We start from the raw sequence: 26,822 nt of genomic DNA, 5'->3' as shown, positions 1-26,822 counted from the left end.
TTTTGGTGTTGAAAGTAGAATTTCTTTAAGCACTAACTATATTTTTTGGTAGAGCCTGTTAGGCAGATGCCAAGTATGCATTTTATCCCTGTAACTGGAAAAATAACATGGAAAAAATCATGCTTCCATTTTCTTAACCAAATACCACTGATTTATGATAAATAAAGCACAAAGGTGAGATTAAAGGTATTAAGTAAGATGCTAGAAAGTAAAATTTAATTTAAAATAAAAAGAGCTTCAACAATATTGATAAGATGTTTGATAAAGATCATTTAGAACAATATTTTCAACAGTCATCAGTGAAAGTGTATGGAACCAATTCAGTTTGTTCCTGCTACTCCAGCTGATGAACATTCAGAATTAGGTTGGGGATTGCTGAAGTTAAGTGGTATAGAGACTCTGAAGTATGATGGTACAAATTAGCCTATAGAATTTTAAAATAACATAAATGTAATTATTAGAATTCTCTCTGGGGCAGGGTTGACCATGATTATCAGCAAAATGAAAAATGAATCAGATTCCAACCCCTTTCCTCCCCTAGGGAACTACTTTCCTAGAATTTTTAAGGATTCTGAAATGACTTTGAATTATTTTCTCCTAGTGTTTCCACATCTGATATTTCTTTGGAGGATCACTTCCTATTTTGACTTACCCAGTGACCATTTATCTGACAGGTTCCTGCTTACCCCCATTGAGACCTTAACATTGGTTATTTAACTTATTTCATTCTTGTCTGGTCCTAGTAGCTGCCACTCATATCTGCCCAGTATTAACTGTTTCATGGTTGTTTGCATCATTCTACTAGATGGTCCTGCCCCTCTGCCTGGTATTCCTTTAAAAATGACTATATGGTTATCTAACATTCTAGCAACTTTAAAAAATTCTATTGTATTCTACCTGCAGTTCATTAGCCCCACTGAATTGTAGAAGTCATTGGAGTAAACAACATCTCATCTTTTTCTGTCTTATTGCTCAGGTCAGTTGGCTGCATAGTAGACAGAGTTCACTGAGTTTGGAACCACTTTAGGAGGTGGACATTAAAGATACCATGGGCATCATCTAAGTCAGTCACTAAACCTAAGCCATATTTGGTAGTGTTCAGGAAAACAGAAATAGTGGAATGGCAACTTCAGTCCTGCACGAATACATATGAGAGAGAGAAGCAACTCAGAATGAGCTATGGCCATTATGAAGGACCAGATGAAGTTAAAAAGGCTGTTGTTCTCATTATAACCTCAAACAGACAGAGCACAGTAAATCATGGAAACATACCTGGGTAAAGCAAAACTCAGCTCCTGAACAATAATCACTAAGCTTCCAATCTAGAGAGATGGTTCGAGAAAGGACATTGGTAGTACCAAGGATTTATCCAGGAGAGTTACTCCCCTGAAAATGTCCTTGACTTGTTGAAGGAAATCTTAGTCTTTTGTCATCCCCAAAGCTGTGTGCACAAAAGAGGGTTCTCATCTGTGGTTAGCTTACAGTCCAGAGGACTCCTTTATCTCATGGTACAATGGGCCACAATTACATATGCTATCCAGATTTATCAAGGAAAGATTAGCCAAATTATAAAGAGCCCTAGACTGAGAATCTAGTTAGGTTCAGAGTTGAAAGTATCAGGCCACTTATTGGTAATTTTTCTCATGCTTTTTCTTGAATACTCAGCAAATTTCTAATTGCAATCTTATTCCCATGAACATCAGATTATCCAGATCAATGGGGTATAGCTTATTTGTTAATTCTGATTATCTAACCCTAAAGACAGAATAGCAAATATTTTGTCACATTACATTCTACATTCAGAAGAACACATTTACATGAAGAAGAAAAGTATATTCCCCTTTATCTGTAATTAATGATTAGACAAAAACTTGATCGGGAATTAACTTTAACATGAGTGTAGTAACACCCATTTCTACATAGATCTCTTCCTATTTTTAACTCAATTTTATTAGATATATTGGTTTGGGGTTTGTTTTAAATAAAATAATTATAAAATAAATAATATATTTTAAGAATATAGGACTATAGTTGTAGCTCAGTGGTAGAGCACTTGCCTGGCATGTGGGAGGCACTAGGTTCAATTCCTAGCATCACATATGAATAAATAAATAAATAAATAATAAGGCTCATAAACAACTAAAAATATGTTTTAAAATAAAGAAGAAGAAATAAAGGACCCAGGCTTGGTGGTACATGCTTGTAATTCTAGAGACTTACAAGGCTGAGACAGGAGGATCACAAGTTAAAGACCAGCCTCAACAATTTAGGGAGCCCTAAGGAACTTAGCAAGACCTTGTCTTGAAATAAAAAATAAAAAGGCTGGGGATGTGGCTCAGTGGTTCAAACAAACAAAAAGAATATAAAGGAGGTCTTTCTATTGTTGTGATTCTGCTATGCTTTTGGCAGAAACAAAGGACTTTAAACAGCCCTCTACTTAGTTCTACTTAGTTCCTGCTCTAGAGATGCTTGATAATAGCAGTGACTTCAGTAAATGCTCTGTCCAGAAATAAGTCTCCTGAGTTCTCTCAAACTAGGAAGGATCCGATTTCCTACCTATCATGAATAAGTTGAGCATGACAAGGTCAGGAATGGGTGTACCTTAAGTCCTGCCTGTTACTATTTCCTGGGGTAGAGGGAGAAGATCAAGTAGAGGTTGGTTACTAGACACCCACCCATTTACTTAGACACTTAATTTTACTGATACTGCTCCACAGCCTGAAGTGAAGTGTTAATACATCACACCTCATTGCGTTGAAGGAGTACCCTCCCGATACATAAAAGTCCATTTTGCGAGTGTCTGCTCTTCCCCCATCAGGCCCTGTTGTCACCATCATTAGGAAAGCAGCCAGCATATTGCACGTTTCCCTTCTGTTCAGAGACACATTTTCAAAGGTTAACAGCTTAGTTAAATTTACCATCCCAAGAAAGTCCTTACTGAGTCTGATGAATTGCTTGGTGCTCAGCATACTTGGTTATGAGGATAAAAATCTGTGTAGAACAGAAATGAGAGGTCAAAGGTTTCTCTCCAACATGGGACCTTCAGAAAAAGTTATGGCTGAAAAATGGAGATTTACTGGGTAATCGTGACGACCTTTAGAACTCAAGATTATGAAATTTTTGCAAGTTTGTTTTTATAAATGCATAGCACAATATACGTTGATATATGCATTTAAGGGTAAGAAGTTAACTACATTTAACTAATTTCTGAAAATCTTATAAATAGGAATTCATGGGTTCTTAAACTCGATTTTTGTCTTGATTCAAAATTGCCTGTGCTATCTCTTTGAAAGAGAGGGATTTGACCTCTTCCTTGTCATAGCTAGAGGTTTCTTGGAGTATTTATAAAATGTTTAAATTTGTTTCTCTCACAGCTCCAAAAATCCACCCTGTCTACTCCTGCCCATGAGAGTGACCCAGGACTAGTATTTTCTTTCTTCTATATGACAGCTTAAATATGTAAGGTAATTCTTTTATTTTTTCAAAAGTCCTTCCAAACATCCCATGAATTGCAGGGCCTTCTCCTCTTGTTCACCATGCTAAGAACACATACTAATTGGCCAGTGTCCCTCTTTACATTTTGTATGTCACGTTGTTAACTCAATGTGATTTTAGGTTTGACAAAATGACCATCAGGTTTGTTCACGGTTACCACGGCCAAGTCTTCACAACTTTTCATTTGAGAAGTCATTTTACATGTGAACATCTATTTTCTTAAACCTCATTGTCATCACCTACTTTATCTACAGACACTATGAAGCACAATCCCTGAGCACAGCTGATTGGACTAAACCGCTCTTCCCACCCATTGACCTGAGTAGGCCTCTGTTGACCATTCATGGACACAGCCCTTTAGTGACCTGCATCAAAAAGATGAGTAAGGCTGATTAAGCCTTCATTCCAGGAATAAAATTAGAGTTCAGAATGTGGTATATACACCAATAGAAGCATATACATATACTGCCTAAAATATGTACAATTTAGATGAAAGAATGTTAAACACATTATTTTGTCTACATACAGTGGAAATTAGTACATCGAACCTGTTTTATGGACAGTTTGGGGCATTGTCACAAGTTATCCATGGGCTATGTGTGTGAGCTATGCGCACAGTAGTCATATGAGGGGACAAGTCTGGCATTGCATGCTGATTGGGCTCTCTGATGCAAATGCCCCCCTCCTCTAGCTCTGTGATCTCACACAACAACCCAGATGGGTGTGACTCACCAAGATGTCAATCAATCTGCTGACCACAAACATCACAAAGCAAGACTTCACCTTTGAAACCTTATCCCTTGACTTATTTGGTGAAGAACATTCTATGGAAACCCCATTGAGACTTCCCCTAAAAAATAAAGAGATTCCGGGTGCACGCTCATCTCTCCAGAGCTCTTTCCAGCGTGAAAACTGGCATTTAAGGTCACAGAACAGTCCCACCCTCAATATGAAAATTACTTCTGTGTTCTATGCTTTTTTGCCAATTTCTTAGCCACCTCTTTTAAATCCAGTTCATCTTATCTGTGCAGGTCGCTGGCAAGAGGGCATGTTAGGAAAACAAAAGAATCAATTCAAAGCTGATTAAAAGAAAAAATACTAATAAAAGAGCTGCTCTAATAAAAACAAATGATGGGAACATATTTTGAAGTCAATTGGCCTTGAGATCTTTTTTATAATAAAAATAGGTAGTCACCCTTCCTAGAATGTACATATTCAAATTTTTTTTGGGGGGGGCAGGGTTATTAGAGATTGAACCCAGCAGTACTTTACCTCTGAGCTATATCACAACCCTTTTAGTTTAGTGGGTTTTTTGTTTGTTTGTTTGTTTGTTTGTTTTTGAGAGAGACCGCCTTGATAAGTTGCTAAGGTTGGCTTGGAAACTGGAATCCTCCTGCTTAGAGGCCTATGCTTCTGTGCCTGTCTACATAGTCAAATTTTTAATAATGTGTTCTACATCTCCTTTAAGCCATTGATAAATTGGGGAATTATATTTATTGAAAAATCAGGAAAAAATGAAATGAAAAATTATCGGTGCATATTTTCTATTATATAAAGTCCATCTCTACCCATCAGTTACTGAAATGACTACCCCGTTCAAAGCTGAACTCTTAAATCAATCTCTCTCTTACCATCTCTATGTGTTAATTCCATCTCTCTTAATTCCATCTCTCTCTATGTTTTAATGCCCCTCTTTCAGAGTTTTAGAATTATATCTATTTTGTGAACTTTGCAGGAGTAGATGAATGTATGTACATTGAATCTTAGGTGTACTGGCATTATTTTTTTAATAAATAAAAGATGGTAGTTGAAACAATTATCAATACACAGTTGATTTATTCCTACAAAGGAGATAGGTACGGGGAAAGACGGAAATAAAAAAAGACCCGCTAAGCTCATTTTTCTGAAAAAAATCAGAACAAAGTAAAAAGAAAAGTCTGACGACAAGGCAGATGGGACTCTTCTGCTAGCTAGCTAGGTGAACCAGAGCAAACCACTCCTCATGACTCCCAGCTTTCTTGTCTTTGAAATGGGGACTCACATGTAAAGGGTCAAGAACAAAGTCCATTCTCCCAATAGCAACTAACATCAACACTGTGTTATTCTTACTCGTTAATTCAGGGGGAAAAAAAAAGATGGCAGATTTTGAAAATAACTTTCAGATGAGTCATAAAAAAACATTATTTCTGCCAGTGTTCCTTAATCAAACAAACAGATTAAAACAATGTATCAGTGGAATTCACTTTGTAGTGAAGTTTATGAATGATCCAAAAGTTAGAGGTAACTCATGACAATATATTTTAGTCCTCTAGTTTCTATATCCCCAGGTTACCAATGATTATAATGTGGATTCTTGTCCATTTATTAATATCAGGATTGTTACTATTTTATCTGAAAATTTTATTTTTAATCTAAAAAAGACTATTTTAAAAGTCAATGCTACCCTGGTTAAAAAAAAATAAATAAATAAAAAAAAAAAACTTTTCCAATTAAAATGAGGCTAATTCATTAGAACTATTTTACTACTAATTGATAGGAATTCATAGTTATAAAGTCTTCATATGAGATTATAAAGTAGAAAATACTTGAGGTAATCGTTCTGAGTATAAATGAAATTGGACTAGTTTTATTTCTCTCAAATTAAATACAAGTCTCCTCAGGAAAATACAGTTTAAGATAACTGAAGGTAAATTGGTAAGCTTTTTACTTTAATAATTTTCACAACTGATACTGACCTATATGCAATTTCAGAAACTTAATGTCAATGAGATCATCTATGCTCAAATGCATTTAGAGATAGAAAATATATAGCACTGAAATTTTAATTTGTTTCCTTGTAGGCTAATGGACAAGGAAGATTTGATGAGGACAATGGGAGTCCTATCTGATACCTTTATTAATAAAAAAGCAGAACTGAATTTTTAAAATTTTTTTATGTACTTATAAGAATTTATTTTGGCACCAAGTATTGCAATAGTCCTACTAGAACAATTGGATTGGCCATAATTATCTTTAGAAACATAATCAAGCTTCTTAAAGCTACGTTATTTTTATTCCTTCAGCTTATTGTTGCCTGTCTTTAGGAGTTTGTTCTCTAGCTTACTTGTTTACATTTTTGTTTTTTTAATTAGACATTGTCAGTATGGCAGACAAGTTAGGTTTGGAGTGTGTGTCCCTCTGCCAAGCAGGAGTGTGAAATGAATGTGCAATTCAAGGCAATGTAATACAATTAGAAAATCCTTGGTGAATTGTTGACATCAGGAAAGACATTAAAAACCTAGCCATGGTCCTCTTAAAAAATCAAATTCCATTAAATGCAAACCGTGAGAAAAGCAGTGAATTCAGTCACAAAGGTAAAATAAGAAGATTGAAGTGGTCAATACTTCACAGCCCCATGTGCTCAGCTCTCTGTGATTTGTTTTAGGAACAGTGACCCTGGTGACAGAAAATTGAAAGTCAGATACTCCTGCAAATATCGCCCTTACTGTGCTTTATTTAACAGGTAATGGTGGTTGCACAACCAGAGGCCTAGCCTGCAGATGGATTACTGCTCATGCAGTGCAAGTCGCTTCTCCTGCTTCCCTCTATAATAAATCCAACCATGTGGATAGGAATTGTCAGGATAGAACTCAGATTATCCCATTTGTGTTCTTGCAATCCTTCAGTGGTTTCCTCCTTACTCAAAATAAAGCTCCATGTCCTTCCAATAGCCTACAAAGCCACAGTGGAGCTCTCATGGCCTCTGAGCTCTTTCTCAGTTCCTCTTCCTCATGATCATTCTGTTTGCCCCCCCTCCCCAACCCTAGCACTGGCTCAAGGTTCCTAAAACCCACAGGCAGGCATGTGTTCTCCCTCTTGCCAGGAATAGTCCCATGGCTTGATCCCTTATCCAGGACTCTGCTCAAATCTAACCTTGACCACCTCACTAATGAGTAAGCAACCCATGGCTCTATGTTTTAGTCAGCTTTTTTGCTGCTCTGACTAAAAGGTCTGACCTATGTATTTGAGAGCTCATGGTTTCAGAGGCCTTAGTCCATAGAAGGTCAGCTCCATTCCTTGGGGCTCAAGGTCAGACAGAACTTCATGGAGGAAGAGTGTGGCAGAGGGAAGCAGCTCACATGGTGATCAGAGCAGAGAGAGAATCCATTCTCCAGATACAAAATACATACCCCACAGTCCCACCCTCAATGAACCACTTCCTCCAGCTGTACCCCACCTGCCTCCAGCCACTACTCAGTTAATCCCATCAGGAATTAATTCACATTAAGTTAAGGATATGACTCAATCATTTTTCCTCCAAACCTTCTTACATTGTCTCACACATGAGTTTTTAAGGGACACCATATCTAAATCCTAATACCCTCTTTTCACTTTTCTTGCTTCATTTTTCTTTATGGTAACTCTAATTTCTAACATACTCTATATTTTCCTTGTTCTAATTTGTTTCTTAAATGTCTCCCTCATCCCCTACACACAGAATTTAAACTCTATCATGGCATGAATGCTGAGAAGAAAATCTATAACAAACAAAATGTACAATAAATATTTGTTGAATGACTGAATGCAGAAATGAAAAAAGAAAAAAAATGATAAAAGTATTAACTTACCGATGAATCACACCTAAATAAAGGCAAGAAAGAATGCCAGCTTTATAAAACATTCAGAGACTTTTGAGTCAGATATGGACTCTTTCTCAAAAATACTTATGGTGGAGTAGAATAAATTTATCATTTCTATAGGTAACAGTCACAAAGCACAGATAATGCTGAGCACTTAAAGGTCAATGAGGCTTAAATACCACCACCAAGACAGAAAAAAAAAATGCATTCTGCATTCACCTAAAGAAAGCAGAGAAGTTTCATGGAAGAGATGGCATTTGAATTGGTTTTAAAAGAGAGAATTTACATTTGTCCATAAGAACTGAAGGGAAGATCAATGGAGCAGAAGACAAAGACAAAGCAAAGATCCACATAGGTATGGCCATTGAACACAGGTAACATTAAGCTCTTTTATTTGGCTGCTATATAAGATTTATAAAGGCGAACACAGGGGAAGAAATTTGGAAGGCAAGACCATTATGGAGCGCCCCATCAAATATCCATCATTTTAATAATGTTTATTGACTATCTGAATATAATTGCTTAGATCCATGCCTGGACCTCTGGCTTTATTGCCCATTCTTGGTTCTAACTACTTTTAAATTTTTTCTTTTGGGGAAGACATTGGCAATCTGTAAAAAGTTTGGATATTTCCTGTGATATCTTGGGACAGATAAGCATACCTTATCACCTCTCCTCCCACTTCTGTCTTTCTTAGAGCCTCTATCTGCCTGATAGATAAAGGGGTCAAATCCCGAGCTTCTCAGCAAGGGGCTCTAGACCTTACTCCTGGGGCAAGGTGAGGCAAGCATCTGAGAGCATGTGTTCCAGAGGACTCGCATCCACAGAAAGTCACTAACCAGGAGAAATCATCCAAATGAAGAAATAAGATCCAAATTAACTCTGTCTGCTTCAGATCACTCTTTTCTCGCTCTTAATCAACATTTTTGCATTTGATTTTGACTTTTTTTAATCTATTTTACTTTTTAGTCTCAGGGGTAATTTATTTATTTAAAATAAAATTTTAAGGGCTGGGATTGTGGCTCAGTGGTAGACTAGTTGCCTGGCACATATGAGACACCGGGCCGATTCTCAGCACCACATAAAAATAAACAAATAATGACTTTTTTTAAAAAAAAAAAAAGAAGAAAAGAAATTTTTATTTATTCTATATTATTTTTTCACTTAACTTTCCTCTTTCATTTTTTTTTTTAAACAGGGAGGGTACTGGGGATTGAACTCAGGGCACTTGACCTCTGAGCCACATCCCCAGCTCTATTTTGTGTTTTATTTAGAGATAGGGTCTTACTGAGTTGCTTAGCACCTTGCTTTTGCTGAGGCTGGCTTTGAACAGGTGATCCTCATACCTCAGCCTCCTAACACTGGGATTAAAGACATGTGCTATGGCACGGGACACTTTCCTCTTTTAAAAAATATTTATTTTTTAGTTATAGGTAGACAGAGTATCTTTATTTTATTTTTATGTGGTGTTGAGGATCAAACCCAGTGCCTCACACATAAGGGCTCTACCTCTGAGCCACAACCCCAGCAACCCCAGCCCACTTTCCTCTATTTTATTTCCCGGTGGAGACAACATCTTTATTTTTTATTTTTATGTGGTGCTGAGGATCGAACCCAGCACCCCGCGAATGCCAGGCGAGCGCGCTACCACTTGAGCCACATCCCCAGCCCCAACTTTCCTCTTTCTTAATTCGAGCTAAATCTCAATTCCATTTCTAAATTTTTCACTTTCCCTCAAGTATCTTCATTTTTCCTTTTCATTTATTTATATATATATATATATATATATATATATATATATATATATATATATATATCATCATCATCATCATCATCATTTCTATTACTTTTGCATTGATGGGATGTGATCAAACCCAGGGCTTGCCCCATGCTAGTCACATGTTCTACTACTGAACTACATCCCCAAACCAATTACTTTTCAGTCTCATAAGGCATGTTTTTTTTTCCTTGCTTTGAAATCTTTTAAAACTTTTATTGTATTTAAATGTCTCAAAAAATCCTACATTTTAATTTTTCTTTCCCTTTTTTATATATGTAAACATATACATGTTTTCACTATACCACAAAAATCTTATTCTGGAAATTCTCATCTTTTAACCTTTAAATAATCTCATGAAAAAAGTTCTTGATATAGGTTAACAAGAAGTTCTCATACAAAGATAGAAGCATTAATAAAAGCCAAAATTATGATGTGATAAGATGTGATAAGAGCCCTCCCCAAGGAGGGGGTACTAAAAGACTGGGAACTTAATTCAGTTTAGAGGTGGGATGTGGGGAAAGTAAGCAGGATTAGCTACAGTCAGCCAGAGGCTGCATGAATACTGCTGGCTTTGTAAGGAGAAACCAGAAGACATGCTCCCAATCTCTCTCCATGTGAGGTCCTCCAATGCCTCCGCACTCTGCCAGCAAGAAAGCCATTACCAGGCGCAGCTCCTTGACTGTGAACTGGAACCAAGAGGCAAAATAAACCTAATTTCTTTATAATTTACCTAGTCTGTGGAATTATGATATTAGTAACAGAAAATGGAAGAATAAAATGATGAAGGAAGACTTTCAGAACATCACAGGTTGCACACTTAAAATAAGGAACACTTATATTCTCATATACTTAAAGAATGCATCTTCAAAATCATTGAAGGTAGTATAACTACTACGAACCAATAAATTTTAAAAACTGAATAGTAATTATAATTGATGAGAACAGGTTTAGTCTAAAAGGACACGAAGTCATGGTACTTGGAAAGAAATAGTTTATATAAAGTGTACAAGAATAGTATTTTAAATAAATATTTCTAGTAAGGAAAAAAATATGCTTGGAAGGAACAGAAAGAATTTATACAGGCCTACCCTGAAGTCTTCTAAGAGAGAAAATAGGCATTGGATTTTTCCAAAATGTCTATACATGAGATTTCACAGTTCTATTCTTAAGGCAGCTTTTAAGAAAGATAAATGGAAGAAAGAAAAAAGAAATATAAATCTTGCTGAGCATGTTTTAAGAAGGAATGCTTCTAATTTCTTCTAAATTTTTTTCTGAACTTTAACCATTATTATTTCTAGGAAAGCATATGGAATTATCAGGTATTAAGTTTATCTTCAATACAAAGTTTTGCTTTGTTTTTATTTTGTTATTTTTACTGTTTTGTTCCATCTATGTCTTAATTCTCCTGTTTCCTTCCTCCTCTGCCCTAATTCTCTCTAATCCCTAGTCCTCTCTCTGAGAAAGTATGGATTTTCATCCTTGATTGAGATAGAACGATGAAAACCGCTCCCTAAACAATGTTAAAAAAGAAACCATACTTTTTATCATCCATTCCCCATGTACTATATCTCAAAATTTCTTCCTTAGTATGTTGAGGAGGGAAAGGGGTTTGGCTACAGGGTCTTTGGGGATATCAGTGTTTGGCTTTAGCAAGAGGCACAGGTCCTGACTTTCCTCTGCCCTGAATGTACCCAGTTTGTCTCTTGGGAGCTACAGCCCTGCTGTGAAGAATGATTTCGATTTATCTCCCAGGTCTCTGTGAAGGTCACTCTGAAGCACAACATGGGGCTGTGCCAGGCAGAAGGCAGTTTCATGAAAATCAGCCAAGATTTCTTTTATTTCCTTTCATCACTTGACTCCCAGTTAAGCCTCTGGTGGGAAATTACTAGGTTACCATCAGGTGTCTACAGCTCAAGGAGGACAATTGCACTCTAATTGGAAACTTCATCTTAGCTTCCGAAGGGGATTTTATCACAGGGAGAGTCTCAAAGTCAGAAGCAGTAAATTGGAATTTGGGGAATCTTGTCATTTACATACTCTCTCCCAACATATGGTAGTATCTGTAGATGCCAACCGCAGTCACTCTTAATTAAAAATGTAGATGTAGATGTACAGAAGTATGAAGGCTTTTCTCTAAGCTCTTTTACATTATTCAACCTGTCCATATGGCCACCAAAGTAAAAAAAAAAAGGAAAAATTTTTAAAAGGAAAAAAACCCAGAGATTGGAGAGTTGTTTTCCTTGATTTAACATTATATGAAAACTCTGTATGAACATATTTGTATAAAGTTTGCAATCTAATGGGACAATGATGATTTCATTTCACTACATTAAATATAAAAACTTAGACTATTGATTTTTAATCTCTGAGAATTTGCATATAATGGGATTTTTTTTTTCATTTTGAAGCAAATAGATTCACAAAGAAAATATATCATGGAAGGAGAAGGTATAACTAATTTATACAACAAAATAATTTCTGACATTTTAGATATAACTTCTATTGAAATTTGTTAATTTTTAACATCTAACCACAATATTTTCCCTAGTATAGTTTACATAGACTGTACACTAAACTAAAAACTGAACTACAAAATGAACAGTTTTTTATCAGAAATATTTTGTATTCATTTTTTTAGTTTAATTTTATGAACATCATATAATTCACTAATTTCAAGTTTTTCCCAAGTAATTTCCATAGTTCTAATTTGAAATGAATGGGGCTTTTGCGACTCTTACTTGATATCCTCCAAAACCTTTATAAAGTTTTTCTCTTTTCAAATATTGCTTCTGTTTTTGTCCACTTTCCTCATTTGTGGGGCTAAAAGGAAACATATGTTGAATCCTCTCACAACATACTATATGTCATTTATGCTCTACTTTATACTTTCCAAGTTTTGTCTCTCCAAGTTCATTTTGGATGTATTTTCCTTGCCTATTTTCTGATTCATGAATTCTCTTTACATTGGTGTCTAGTTTGTTTTAAAATCTCTGAGTTTTTAGTTTTGGTTATTGTACTTTCCATTTTTATAATTCCTACTCAGTTCTTTTCTTTAGGACCAGAGTATCATTTTCATAGTTTCTAACTTATTGAAAACATCTTTAAGTTTTTTGAGAGCATTTTTTTTTTAATCTTAGCCTAATATGTCCTCCACATGGCATACTGACAGGTCTTCCTTCTCTGTTATTTATGGTAGTTCTCTTTTCCTTTGCTTTTTTCCCCCCTGTGTCCTTGTGTATAAGACACAGCATTTGAAAACTCTGGTAGAAATAATTTGAGGGCAAGATGACATTATCATCTTCCATAAATTATTTTCACTTGTTTCCTAATTTTCCAGAATCACCTTAATCCAGTTTATCTGCATTACCTAAATGACTTGGCCATCTGTTCTAAGACTGATTTACTTCTGGCAAAATATTTGGGGACTTAAGATTTGGTTCTTAACTTAAACCAGAGAAATTCATCTAGGGACATCACCTTTGGCAAGTCAAGAATTTCAACGTTTTGCCCAGAATCCCTGAAACTCAAAGACTTTCTCAGTTTCTTTGGATTGACTTAGTAAATGATCTAAGTTCTGGGCTTATCTCTGTAAATTCCTTCTTCTCTTACATCCTGGTGCAGTTGTTCCTCATTATTTGGTTAGTTATTTGCTGCTCAGGGAGTCATTTTTTAAAAATTTCATCCATACTTTTAAATTATAATCAGCAGGAGGTTTGGTTCAAATGACTCAGTCTGACATTACCATAAACAAAAATGCATTTCTAATTACTCCTAACTAGGGAGTTTTTAGAACACAACCAAATGACTGTTCTGATGTGCATATACAACCATGAAATTATTTTCACTGGGAAAGAAGATAAGGTGAATCTAATTAGAAATGTTCTCATCAATCCCAAATCTGTCCCATCTGTCCTGATGGGTAAATGACCCAATAGCTCTATGTAATAATTTCCTATATTTCAAAAGGATTTATAGAAAATTCTGTCTTTAAAAGAAGGAATTAGTAAAAATAAAGTGAAATTGGCAGTTTTTACATTAGGAAAATAAAAGGATCACATACAGAACCTTGTTAAAAGTGAGGACATAAGCAATGTCTTAACAAAACATAAGTACCAAAATAAATTATAGTTTAGATATTTGCAGATACAACAAAACTGCTATAATCAAGTCCAAATGGTTATCATATGTATTTATGTCTTTAAGTTTGTATATTTTAAAGGGTACAGTGAGAAATGAGTGAATGGAGTGATACAGTGGGTGATGACACAAGTTAACTTTCCTGTGTTCTCCCACCACCAATCTGACACAGGTAGAAGAGACTCTAAGGCAAATGGTTGTTCAGGGACAAGCAAGGATCAAACAGCAGGGAGATTTACATTTTAAGCCACTGTCTTCACTCAGTAGAACCTGATGATATGCCGAAATTCTAAATATTAAAAGAATGAGCAGAAGTCTATCTGTAGGAGGGGATGTGTCAGAAGGTCTTTGTTATTATAAGTCCTAGAAAAATTAGTTCAGGTAGGTCTGAAAGCACCTACATAACTTAGGAAATCTATCAACACATGTACTTATTGAGTACCAATAAGTATATGGTCACTGTATTCTACAATAAAACACTGGTGACTGACATCAAATGTCGACCATTTATGAAATATTTACTTAGTGTCCACTAGGTATCTAGACATTAATATAAAGATACTAAACAGACCAATAACCATTTCCCATAGAGCTTACATTCTTGCAGGCCTTCTTTTAGACAATGTGGTTATAACAAAGTAATTTAAGTGTATCAAAAGTAGAGCAGAGTAAGGTAAGAGTGGGAGCTAGATTTGCCTCATGGAAAATGTGACATTGAAACACCAGAACAAGGAACCCCCCCGAGAGGGAGGGAAAGGGTCATGCAGTAAATGGGGAAGAGTCTTTTGAACAGAGACAACCACTCTCTTGTACCTTTGCACTAATATGAGAGATTGCCTGACATGTAAGCAAAATGGGAAGGGAAAGAGTGACTGAAATGGAGTGTGCAATGAAGAAAGCAGTGATCAATTAAAAAAAAAAATCCATTTAAAACAGAAAGCAGTGGAACATAAGTTAATAAAGGTTACAATCACTTAAACCTATAAGACCTTGTGTGCTTTGAATCTGAATGAAATAGAGCATCACTGCAAGACTTTAAGGCAGAGAAGTAAGATCATTTGTGTTTTGTGTTTTAGAAAGATTTCTCTAATTTCACAGTCAAGGGCAGTCCACATGACCCAGCTGTTCTATAAACTATGATAGGTACTGTGGAACGTCCACACATAGGCTACCAGCATAGCATCCATGCATCTACACATTAAGGGAACGACACAGCAATTTAAACATAAGACTGTTCCCTCCCTGACCACACTACAGCCATGAGAGGTTTAAATTTAGGCCTTGGTGTAGTTTTGTCAGAGAGCTGGTCTCTTTCTAGAGTCATGAATGCAGAGGTATTGAAGACACTCTCAACATTCAGTGCAATGTATTCTACACTCCAAAGCCAGAGAAAAGACGATTCATACACCCACCTCAGCCATCTGCCTCCTGTCCTGAGCCACAAGAGACACTCTTTCTTCACCTTCACACTGAGTGGCCAGCACTCCTCATCATATCGCTACAGCGCCTGTCAAGTTTACCAATAAGCTTCAAGTTGCCAAGACCAAAGGGCATTCTGCTCCCATTTTACCAGTCTTGCTTTCAGCACCATTTGCCACAGCTGACGATTTCTTCCCTCTGAAAATACCATTCCACACTTGATTTTCTTACACTGATATTATCTAGCATCTTTTTGTTTTGTTTTGTTTTTTGCTAGTCATCTTCTCATTCCCACACATTTCCCATGTGACCCTTTCTAAGTCCATGACATTGGTAACACACCATCTATACTGATGCTTCCTATCTCTTGCCAGGAGTATCTATGCCAAAGACCAACCTGATCAGGCCAACCTGATACCTACTTGAATATTAAGCATTTCAAAATTCTTAATGCGTAGTTCCCCATACCCTTACCTTCACTCATTTAATAAGTAACACTATCATTTGCACAATTTATTAAAAATCTAAAGCACACCTTATGTTTGTAATTTTTCCCTCATGCCTAATACCCAGTCCACCAGCAAATCTGTTTCCCCAAATCCATCTACAAAATGACTGCCCTCTCCTGGACTATTTTGTACTCAAACTAAGCCCTAAGCTGGTCTTTCTTTGCATCTCCTTTTCGTCCCGTATACATGACGGTCACAGTAACTTTGTGACCTTTTTCTTTCTAAAGTTATTTTTCTCTAAGAAGGCAATCCAGCTACAGGAATGCTTGTTTGATATTGAATAAATAAACTATGTCTTAAAAAGACGCTTTTGATGATCTTGCTCACATAAAGGTTGCTACCGAAATGTAGGTGAACCTGTCTTTGAGGTTTGCATTTTGCCTTAAGCAAATAACCTGTATATAAAGTGGTGCTCACTATATGGATGATTTCTTTGGGGCCAAGAAAACTGAGAAAAAATTTAAACCAGAAAGATTCTCCAGAAAAGATATACAGATTGAGAGAGAGACATACTGCAAAATGAGAAAAAGGCAAATGATAAAGTACACTGTAAGCACAGCGAGTGTTCAACAGTTATTTGTTATTTATGATGAAAAGGCTTTCCAATGGGATCAATGCAATGCCTGGTACTGGCATTTTTTCTCATTTTCCCATATTTGACAGAAATAAAGGAGACATCAAAAGAAAAGTTTGCATGAATTCTGTTGAACTGAAGAGGGTAGATGGACATCTCTGTAGAAAAATGACACTAGCCCCAGTCATCCATCTCACAAATGTGTGTCATTAATCCAGCGGAGACAGTGAGAAACAGCATGGATCAAACCAAATCTGAGGTAAAGTAGAAATGAAGCTGAGCAGGGCATGAAAGAATCTGGGTACTACAGAGGGATCTCTTATTAATGGACAGTGTGACCTTGAGCAAGTCTTTGAGCCTTTCACAGCTTGTGAGAGGACAGGACTACATCAATTTTAAAGTCCTTAGAATTTGTATCTTCTGCAATTTATAATCCTCATCTTACAATTGGAAAGTCATCAGATGCTGTTCTGAATGGGTAGATTAGTAGAATTATTCTCACAAATGAAGAGGGCAGAATGCCATTACACATGTGAGAGAAATAGCCATTAGACATGTCCCCTCACAGAGTACTTTGAATCACTGACTGATTATACCTCTAAAGTTCCCATTTAGTTACATGAGTTTACACTTTGGGAACTTACCAAGGGTTCTTCGCTTAAGGACAAAGAGAAGTCAATCCTTCATTGCAGACAGTCTGAAGTAAGATGTTGGAAAATTTATTACAGGCCATAAAATGTCTTATGTATATGTGCTCTCTATGAAATCCAAGAACACAGGATTGTCAAATTGTATTTTTAAAAACTGCAGACCAAAAAAAAATAAAGATTGTCAGTTAAGGAAGTATATCAGGTTATGTGATAGATTAGATTTTCTATAATTAGAATAAGATTTTTAAAACCCAAGAGATTCACATTCACAACATTCAAATAAATAAATAAAATAATAACTTAGGCAAAGCATGGGGCTTACAATTTAGATGACAAATTAAACCAAGTTTTATAGCTCAGCAGGATGATAATGTTCCCTAAACAACAGAAATGTAGAGTCTGGGAGAGTATGTCTTACATGGAACATTCTGGAAGAAAGTACCATTAGTTAAATGAACAGTGCATATGAGAACAGAAAGTAGGGTCCTAGAAAGAGCTACCCTCATCTAAGTCAAGCCCTGGGATAAGATGATAAATACCAAAAATTGAAATAGTTACCATTGATTTAGAGCCACCTACTTTCCAGGCCCTGTGTGAGGGGCTTTACATTTCTCATCCATTCCATCTTCCTCTTAGCAAATCTAGGGATTAAGTAATATTGTCCTCATTTTGTAGTTGAAGAAATTGAAACTTAAGGAAATTTGGTAATTTTCAATGATAACAAAGGCAATATGAAGCAAAATGAAAAGTAAAAGTCATGGTCTTCCAAATACAAAACCAATGCTATTTCAGTCACTTTAAGGTACATAAATGGCACAATTATTAGTATTCTGAGAAGCTGTGTAAGAGGACCAAGTGATAAATAGTTATATCCCAAAGCACAATATTCATAAAGAAATGCTTGAAGCAAAAGTGATTTAGGAAGACTTGAGAATGGAAACCCAATCCTTCTGTGGTGCTTGAACACTGAATTACAACATTTTTTTATCTGAGAGGAAGAAAGCACTGATGTATAAACTCCAAATTACACAGTCATCAAAGGAAATGGTTTGGAACATATTTTTGTATTTAAATAAAAGCCTAGATATATTTTATTTAAAAATTTAAACACCATCCACCTTGTAAAAAATGAAAAAGCTTTATATAATTCTGTAAAAGGACTATGTACTTGGTACTTTTTTTTTTTAACCTAAATCAGAAATTTACTGAACTCATATTTTATGTAGGAAATAATGTGTTCGGTATTTACCAACCCTAGCTTGCTAATAATGAAAAGGAACATTTTAGTCATCCAATAAAAATTAATAAAATATTACCAAAATGACCTGTTGGTATGAGAAAGTTGAGTTTATTGCTTACCATGGTGAGGGAGATCTCCCTTGACATAATCATGCTGGAGTTTCAGAAGTCAACAGTAAAGCTTGGATATTTGTGAGCTTTCTGAGTCTGGTTTAAGGAAATGTATTCTATTAGGATTAGGTAAGCCTCAATACCTAAAAACTTAGAACTGATTTATATGGCAAGTCATATTTTTAAGGTGAGGCTGAGAGAGTCTTCAGAAATCAACTGTCCCCAGGCTCTATTGAAAAGATGAACTATCGATTGTTATTTAAATGCATTATGGGAGTTCCCAAGGAGGGGGAACCCGAGTTGCTTCTCTTCCTGAAATAGGAAATTCACGCCAATGCAGAAAGAAACTTGTGTGGGTGTAGATGGTCTTGGTTCCAGAATCATGAAAACAGAAGTTTATTTAAATCAATCATCTAATTTGGTTGAAGTAGGGGTGTTCTACCACTGAGTCACATCCCAGTCCTTTTTATTTTGAGACAGGATCTCACTAAATTGCCTAGGTTGGCCTTGGGCTTGCCATCTTTCTGTCTCAGCCTCCTGAGTTACTGGGATTAAAGGTTTGCACCATGACACAGGCTCCAACTATGGTTTCCCTAACCTTGAACTGAAACTTGATATCTCCTTCAATTATGAATGGAAGCAGCAGAGTCTAGCAGAATTACCAATTCCTGTGACCCTGCTGCAGGTCCCTCCCTGCTGGATACAGTGTCCTCGGCATGCCAAGCCACAGTCTCTGGCTTGGCAGTCAGCTCCCTCTGTTGTAATTGTCACCCCCAGAGATAGCTCCTAGGCCATGAGCTGTTCACAGTTGTCAGGAGTCATTGCTGTTTCCTTCCACGCTTCCCTCTTCCTTAGCCACCCTTTGCCTTCCTGCCCTTACTGCTTACTTGTCAGGACTGTGATGTGTGTACCACGACACATGCTGATAATCCCAGCCATTTGGGAGGCTGAGGTAGGAGGATTACAAGTTCAAGGCTAGCCTCAGCAACCTAATGACACCCAGTCTTTTTTTTTTTTTTTTAATTTTTTAGTTGTGGATGGACACATACTTTAATTTTCTTTATTCATTTTTATGTGGTGCTGAGGATTGAACCCAGAGCTTCACACATGCTAGGCAATCATTCTACCACTGAGCTACATCCCCAGCCCATGACAACCAGTCTTAAAATAGAAACACTAAAAGGGCTGTCTGTCTCTCATTAGTTAGTTTATAATTAATTGTGGCATAGTTTTAGGAAAACTTTGAAGAATATTTTTCACGAAAAGAGATTGAGAATTTTTGTGGTTACAGAAGTTTTCTTTAAATTCTGCAATTGATACCAATAATTGCTAGAATTTATGGAAGTTTTTATGATATTTAAATATGAATTTTACTTTCTTATCAGAAATCTATCTCATAAAGCAACAGTTTTGTGAAAAAGGCTCTTCTATGGGCATATGCTTCACCAATTTTAATCCTTTCCTCTAGTACTAATCTGATAAGAATGTAAAAGGTATAATTTAGTAAACCATTACAAATATACTGTGCATCAAATGGATTGAATAGACTTCCCTTCAATTAATCTCCAACCTTGATTGAAAATAATATTAAAAGGTTAATATGGCAATAACTATAAATGATATATTATAACACAGCATAGGTAAAGAAAGTGGAATTATTACTTCTTATTACTTAGTAAATGTCAATAGTAAAGGGGTGTTTGAGCTGATTTTGAAGGAAGCAAAGAATATTTCTAAATAAGAGAGAGGACTTAATGTCTGGGTCTGGAGCATAATGAATTAGAAAGTCAAATGGAGTGGGAAGCTCAGCCTGACTAAACTTTACTTTTATGTCTTTTCCCCTCATATTAGTTATTTTTTCTTGGTCAGAACAAAGAAACTTCTAAAAGAGCAATTCTTTTCATTCTGTTAAACTTCCAATTGGCTTTAATGGCAATGGAAAACCCAAGTGAAAATGTAACTGTGTTTTCTTGATAGTATTGAACATCATTATAAATAATCACCTGTGAATGACACCTGTCTTTTCCAACATTGATCATATTTGCATTTCAGGTACATGGATTTAATGACTTAAAAGACAATAATGAAATAGATGAGTTAATTTGGACGGGTCTGTAAAGAAATGTTATTTATGTCCTAAGAAAATATATACTTTGGTAAATTTCCACTAGGTCATATTTATATCTCCAAATTATTTCTTGTGTGTAATCTGAATTCATTTTTTCACATCCTAAAAACTATTCTCAGTTATACCAGTCAATAAATGCATCTGAGGGGCTTGCATAAAATCACACTTTTTATATTTGCATTAGCACAGCACAACGTGAGTTACTTTCATACCTCTACTTCTTAACTTTTTTTCCTTTGTTGTTGCTCTTATAAGATATGTTTTTCTGTGTCTTATATTGTGTTATTCTTTTTCCTCTGAAACTAAGTGCTTCACAGAAGAATGAAAACCTTGGCCTTTGCTTAAAAGCACCCACTCTCCACAGGGAATATACTTATTCCAGGAAGGACAAAAAAGTGATTTAGGAGAGACAGAATATTTTTGTAGTAAATGCTAAGTCTTCACTTCTTAGTCTGCAGGTTCTTTTTTGACCCTACCTGTCAGGTATCCACCTACAACCTTCATGGAAGAGTTAACTGGAAATTCTATGTCTTCAAATTCTACATCACCAATTACCTTAGATGCATAGCTTATCTTCTGACTCCTTAATTTTTCTATCTGGCAGGAATTATCTCTGTGATGCCAGATGTGCAGTACACATGCCACTATCCATCATTCTATGTCCTTGGTACTCTCTCCAAGTATTGTGGAGCTCTTCTCTACTAGGTGAGGGTAGACTCAGCCTCAGCAAGCTCTACAGGTCATTGCAGCTTCCAGTAGCACTAGCTTGATAGATTAATCTCTTTGTTATCCTTAACTTTTCCTAGTGTTTCTGTCTTTTCTCTACTGGAAAGGGGAAATCAGTTTGTGGATTATGACAGGGCTCTGGTGTGATGGAGATCTCACCGCTAAGAACTAAATGGGAGGTCAAGTACTATCAGTACTTGATTAGCTGGCCCCCTCCACTAATTACTTCAGGGCCTTTCTCAGCTCTCTTATTTTTTTCAAGATAATAATAAACTGCAATTTGGGTTCCACTCTGTTAAAGAAAAAAACAATGCATATCAAAAGAGGAAAAATTAGAAATTCCTATTATAATCATCTGTTTAGCTATGTTGCCATACATTTGTTTGCTCGCTCATGAGACTTATAAAAATGTATTTGTAAGTTTGTGCTATTTGGTTTTCTTAAATAATATCAACAGAGAATATCATTTTTGGAAGTCAGGAAAATGTGCCTTCATGCTATCTCATTCATTAAAAGTAAGTGGGTATTATTTTAATATTCTATAAGTATACTCATTAAAAAATGTGCTCTTTTATATTAACAAGTTAATAAGCAGTAATAATCCAACCAAACAATTGGACTAACTCTGTCAGGATCATATGACCAGTCACAATTTAAAAACCAGCCAGGTGCAATCATGTTTTGAGAAAAATAGAGTTTGTTTAGAGGCAGAATGTGGCAATTTGTTCCAGTAAAAATTCATCTGAAAGAAACAATAAAAATAACTTCTACTGCTTTTGAAAGTTATGTTTTTAAAGTGTTCTACTCTTGCATGCATATTTTAATGCAACTATTCTTACAAACAGGAAGAACAGAGGGAATGAATCAGCTTGCAGGGAGAGGAAACCCACTGTTTTATGGCAACAGTCCACTAATCAAGCTTAGGATGCCTCCCTCAGGAGAGGAAGGTTGAAGCCTTCACATTCCTAACTGGGCATTTCTTGAATACCAGTGACACATATTTAGAATAACATAAAATAAAAGAATAACCAAAAATGTGTCAAGTATATCATTTGCAATGGGAATCTTAACATTTGAGGGATGACTGTGAGCCACAGCAGTGACTAGGACCTATTGGCACAAGACGTCAAAGGAAGATAGGATTTCATTCCAGAGGGAATTCTTCAATCAAATCCAACTATATTATTTACATCTAAGATTTATAAGATTGATTAAATTGAGTTTCAAGCATCTTTGTATAAATAATATAGTCAAAGCTTGCTGACTTTTATTCAATTCTAATCACTTTTTGACAGAGTAATTGGTATCAAATTTAATTTTAATGATCTGCTAAAGCTATGGTTTCTTTTGTCTTCCTAATTGTGATGGAGTTATTTAACAGAGTGAAGCTATTGTCATCTTCTCTTTACCTTTAAACAAAATGAGTATTCAGTTTCAATTTATTCACACTGGAGAATAGAGCACCAGCTAATTATTATTCATCATGTTGCAGAAAAATTCTATTAAATGGTTCATATGAAAGATGAGAAAAAAATGCTAACCACTTACCTTCAAAATATTTACCCATACTAATATATGACCTTAACTTGTCTATAAAAAAGTTATAACTTGTCATATCATCTTGTGAACTGGTTTATATCCTGACATAACAACTAAAATTCCTTCAGGTATAAACTTTTGATGCTGAATGGGGCATTGCTTTGATATCAGTTTAAAATGGGAATAACATTCTAGGTGAGATGTCTTATGAGCTCCTTTGTTCCCCTTAAAGTCCATAGACAGGGCTGGGGCTGGGGCTGGGGCTGGGGCTCAGTGGCAGAGTGTTGCCTAGCATGCATGAGGTGCTGGGTTTGATCCTCAGCACCACATAAAAATAAAAACAAATAAAATAAAAGCATCTGTCCATCTATAACCATAATTTTTTTAAAAGTCCATAGACATTTTGAATTATACTTTTATATCGTATGCTTGTACAAATATGTAATAATGAATCCCACTATTATATATAGTTGTAACACACTGATAAAAAATAAATAAATAAAATGGGGGGGAAAAAGTCCGTGGCAAATCTATTTTCTTGAGGTCAGCCAACTCCAGAATGTGCCACGCAGTTGTGCAGTGTTTTGGGTTAGTGACCTTTTCATCACTGTGACCAAAATATCTGATAAGAACAACTTAAATGAGAAAAGATGTATGAATTGTTCCAGTAGAAATTCATCTGAAAGAAGCAATAAAATTCATGATCTCAGAGGGTTCAGTCTCTGGTCAGCTGCCTCCATTGCTTTCAGACTAAGACAAGGCAGAACATCTGGTGGAAAGGCATGGTAAAGGAAAGCTGCTCAACTCATGGCAGCCATGGTGCAGAGAGAAAAAGGGGCCAGAGAGAAAATAAACCACTCCAGGCCACCTCCAGTAACCTACTTCCTCCAACTAGCTCCCACCTCCCAGTAGTCTATTTAACCATCAATAGATTAATCCACTGATGAGGTCAGAGTCTTCAAGATCGCTTCCCAGAAGCTCCACCTCTAAACATGAGACTTTGGGGGACATTCTAGATCCAAACCACAACATGTTTTCATAACTATTCTTAGTTCTAGGGAATAGACTTGCAAAAATCAGATGTCTTTAAAATTGGTGTGAGAAGAATAAAGAATACACTGTTCATATTAATGATGCACTAAAGATGTATTTATGTCTTGAGAAACTATTGGAAAGGTATGTGTTTGCAGATTTCCCCCTGATGGTCAAGGGAGGTGTGTATTTTTCATTTCATATTAACCCCTTCTCTTTGACTAGCTAGCCCTTCATATTCACTCTACCTTGTTCTGGTTGCTCAGAATCCCCAGTCAGGGCCACACAATACCGAGTGCCCTCTCTGTGTTCAGAATCTATTTCTTTAGATGAGCACTAAGAAATAGAGACTTCATGTAGTAAGGGACCTTTTGATTTGTCTTCACCTAACATGCTATCCCATGAAGTGATTCTATGACAGCTGCCCCAGGGATTTCTTTTATTCTATCTGATAACTTTAGTCTATCTAATAAAAGGAGCCACATACTTCAAGTATATGGAGGCAAGATAATGCTCATAATTTCTTTTTAAGTTTAGTTGCTGATCCTCGTTCTACTTTGTGGGAATAGAAAATATGTCCAAATTTTCTTTTACATAACAATTCATTAAATGATTTCAGTTCTTTATCATGTGTCCACATTAACAATTTTTCACATCTGTGAATGTTTCAATAAAATTGACATTAAAACTACATTGTAAATCATAATCTAGAGTTCATATATTATAATATTGATATTATAATTATTACATTATAATATAATTATATTATTATATAAAATGCGCTATTTATTATATAATTGTATTATACATTTTATACTTTATGTAAGTTCTTATAGGTGTTCTACATCTTGGACAATGGGACAAAATATTATTTTTCCAGACTTTGATTTTTTTTCTGTTTTATTGAGGTCTCAGCACTACCCTTACAACATGAAATAATGCAAAACATACTCTACTTTATCATGGGCCCTATTAAATATTAATACCCTAAACTAGAAACTTAAATACTACAAAGTGGCAATAAATTGGCCAGGTCAAGCTATTATCTCATGTTAAGATTTTGGTCAACAACATTTTGTTGCATATTTCTTCCACAAACTCCTTCTAAGCCAAGTTTTTCCTATTATGTACTTAATGAGAAACGGTGTGAGTTAACCTTTAATAGAGTTTAGCTTGACATTGCAACCTAGATAATTTTGAATCTTAAGAGTGTTATTAAACAATATCTGTCTGCTCAAATTTTTGTTACTTAAAGCATAATATTTTTTAATATATGAAGTTATTTTGAAATTGGAGAAGGGAGTGCCCAAAAACTTTGAAAAAAGTTTGAATCAATTAATGCAAAAAAAAAGTATTGGACAAAATCCAACACTCAATTAGAATAGGCATAGAGGAAGGCTACTTAAACCCTATAAAGAGCACCTACAAAAACCTACAGCTAACATTATACTTCATCATGAAAAACTAGATGCTTTCTCCTAAGATTAGGATATGCTCTCTCACCATTCTTATTCCATACCATATTGAAAGTCTTAGTTCAAAAGGAAAAGAGTATAAAGAGTTGAAATTTAAAATAACTGCCTTTTTTTACATATAATGCGACTGTCTATACAGAAAGATTCCAAAAAATCAACAATGAGAAAAGTAAACAAAGAAGCAGCTCCTGGAATATAAAGAATGATAGAAACATTTAGAATACAAATAGTAAGAATATAGGACACAATGCATGTACAAAAGCCACTTGCTTTCTTATTTACCAGCAATAAACATCTAGAATTTGAAATTAAACACACAATGTCATTTATAAGAGCAACAAAATGAAAGAAGTACATAGGTGCCAATTTAACATAATATACATGTACATATATGTATATATTATCTATATGACAAAAACTACAAAAAACTAATGATAGAAATATATAGAGATTTGATGTTCATGGATCAATGCACAGGCTGCTGTTAAAGTGTCAGTTCTTTTCGACTTGATATGTAGAACACAATTCCGGTCAAAATCCCAGAAAAAATATTTATGTCTATCAACAAATTGATTTTAACATTTATCTAGGTAAGAACCCAGAAGAACCAACACAAAACAAAAGAAGAAATTTACAGGGTTTTTACTCCCTCATTTTAGTACCTCTATAAAACTATAGTGATCAAGAAATGGGGTATTGGGGAAAGCATAGAAAAATAAATCAATGAAATAGAGAGTCCAGATATATATATATATATACCCAAAAATATATTAAGTGGATCTCTGACAATGAAGCAAATCCAATTCTGTGGGAAAAGAATATTTTTCAACACACAATGCTCATCATCATTCATTTCTGTTGATCTAACAAAAGACCTAAAGCTGGGGGGCCTGAATCTGGAATGTGCCCTCAAGGCTCATATTTTGAAGGGTTTCCCCAGCTGGAGGCGCTATTCACCATTAGATGTGGTAAAAACTTTAGCAGATAGAGTCTAGATGGAGGAAGCAGGTCACTGGGGCATGCCAATGAGGGGTATGTTTTGTCGTGACCCCTTCCTCTCTTGAGTGTGTGCGCTCTTTCTCATTCTCTTCTTTCTGGCCCCAATGAGGTAAGCAGTTTACCTCCACCTCTGCCATGAGATTCTACCTGACCACAGGCCTGGAAACAATGGAGTCACTTGACCAAAAACTGAAACCATAAGCCATGATGAATATTTTCCTCCTTTAAGTTGTCAAGGAGATGGAAAACTGACTAACACAGAATTATTTGAATTTCCTGAACAACAGAAAAATTTTATTCACATTTATGGAAGCTTAGGAAGCCAAAGATAAGGCATTAGCAGGTTCCATGTCTGCTTAAGTCCATTACTGATTGATGACACCACCTAGC

Source organism: Callospermophilus lateralis, chromosome 14 (assembly GCF_048772815.1).
Source record: "Callospermophilus lateralis isolate mCalLat2 chromosome 14, mCalLat2.hap1, whole genome shotgun sequence".
Taxonomy (NCBI): domain Eukaryota; kingdom Metazoa; phylum Chordata; class Mammalia; order Rodentia; family Sciuridae; genus Callospermophilus; species Callospermophilus lateralis.
Note: the sequence above shows the minus strand (reverse complement) of the source record.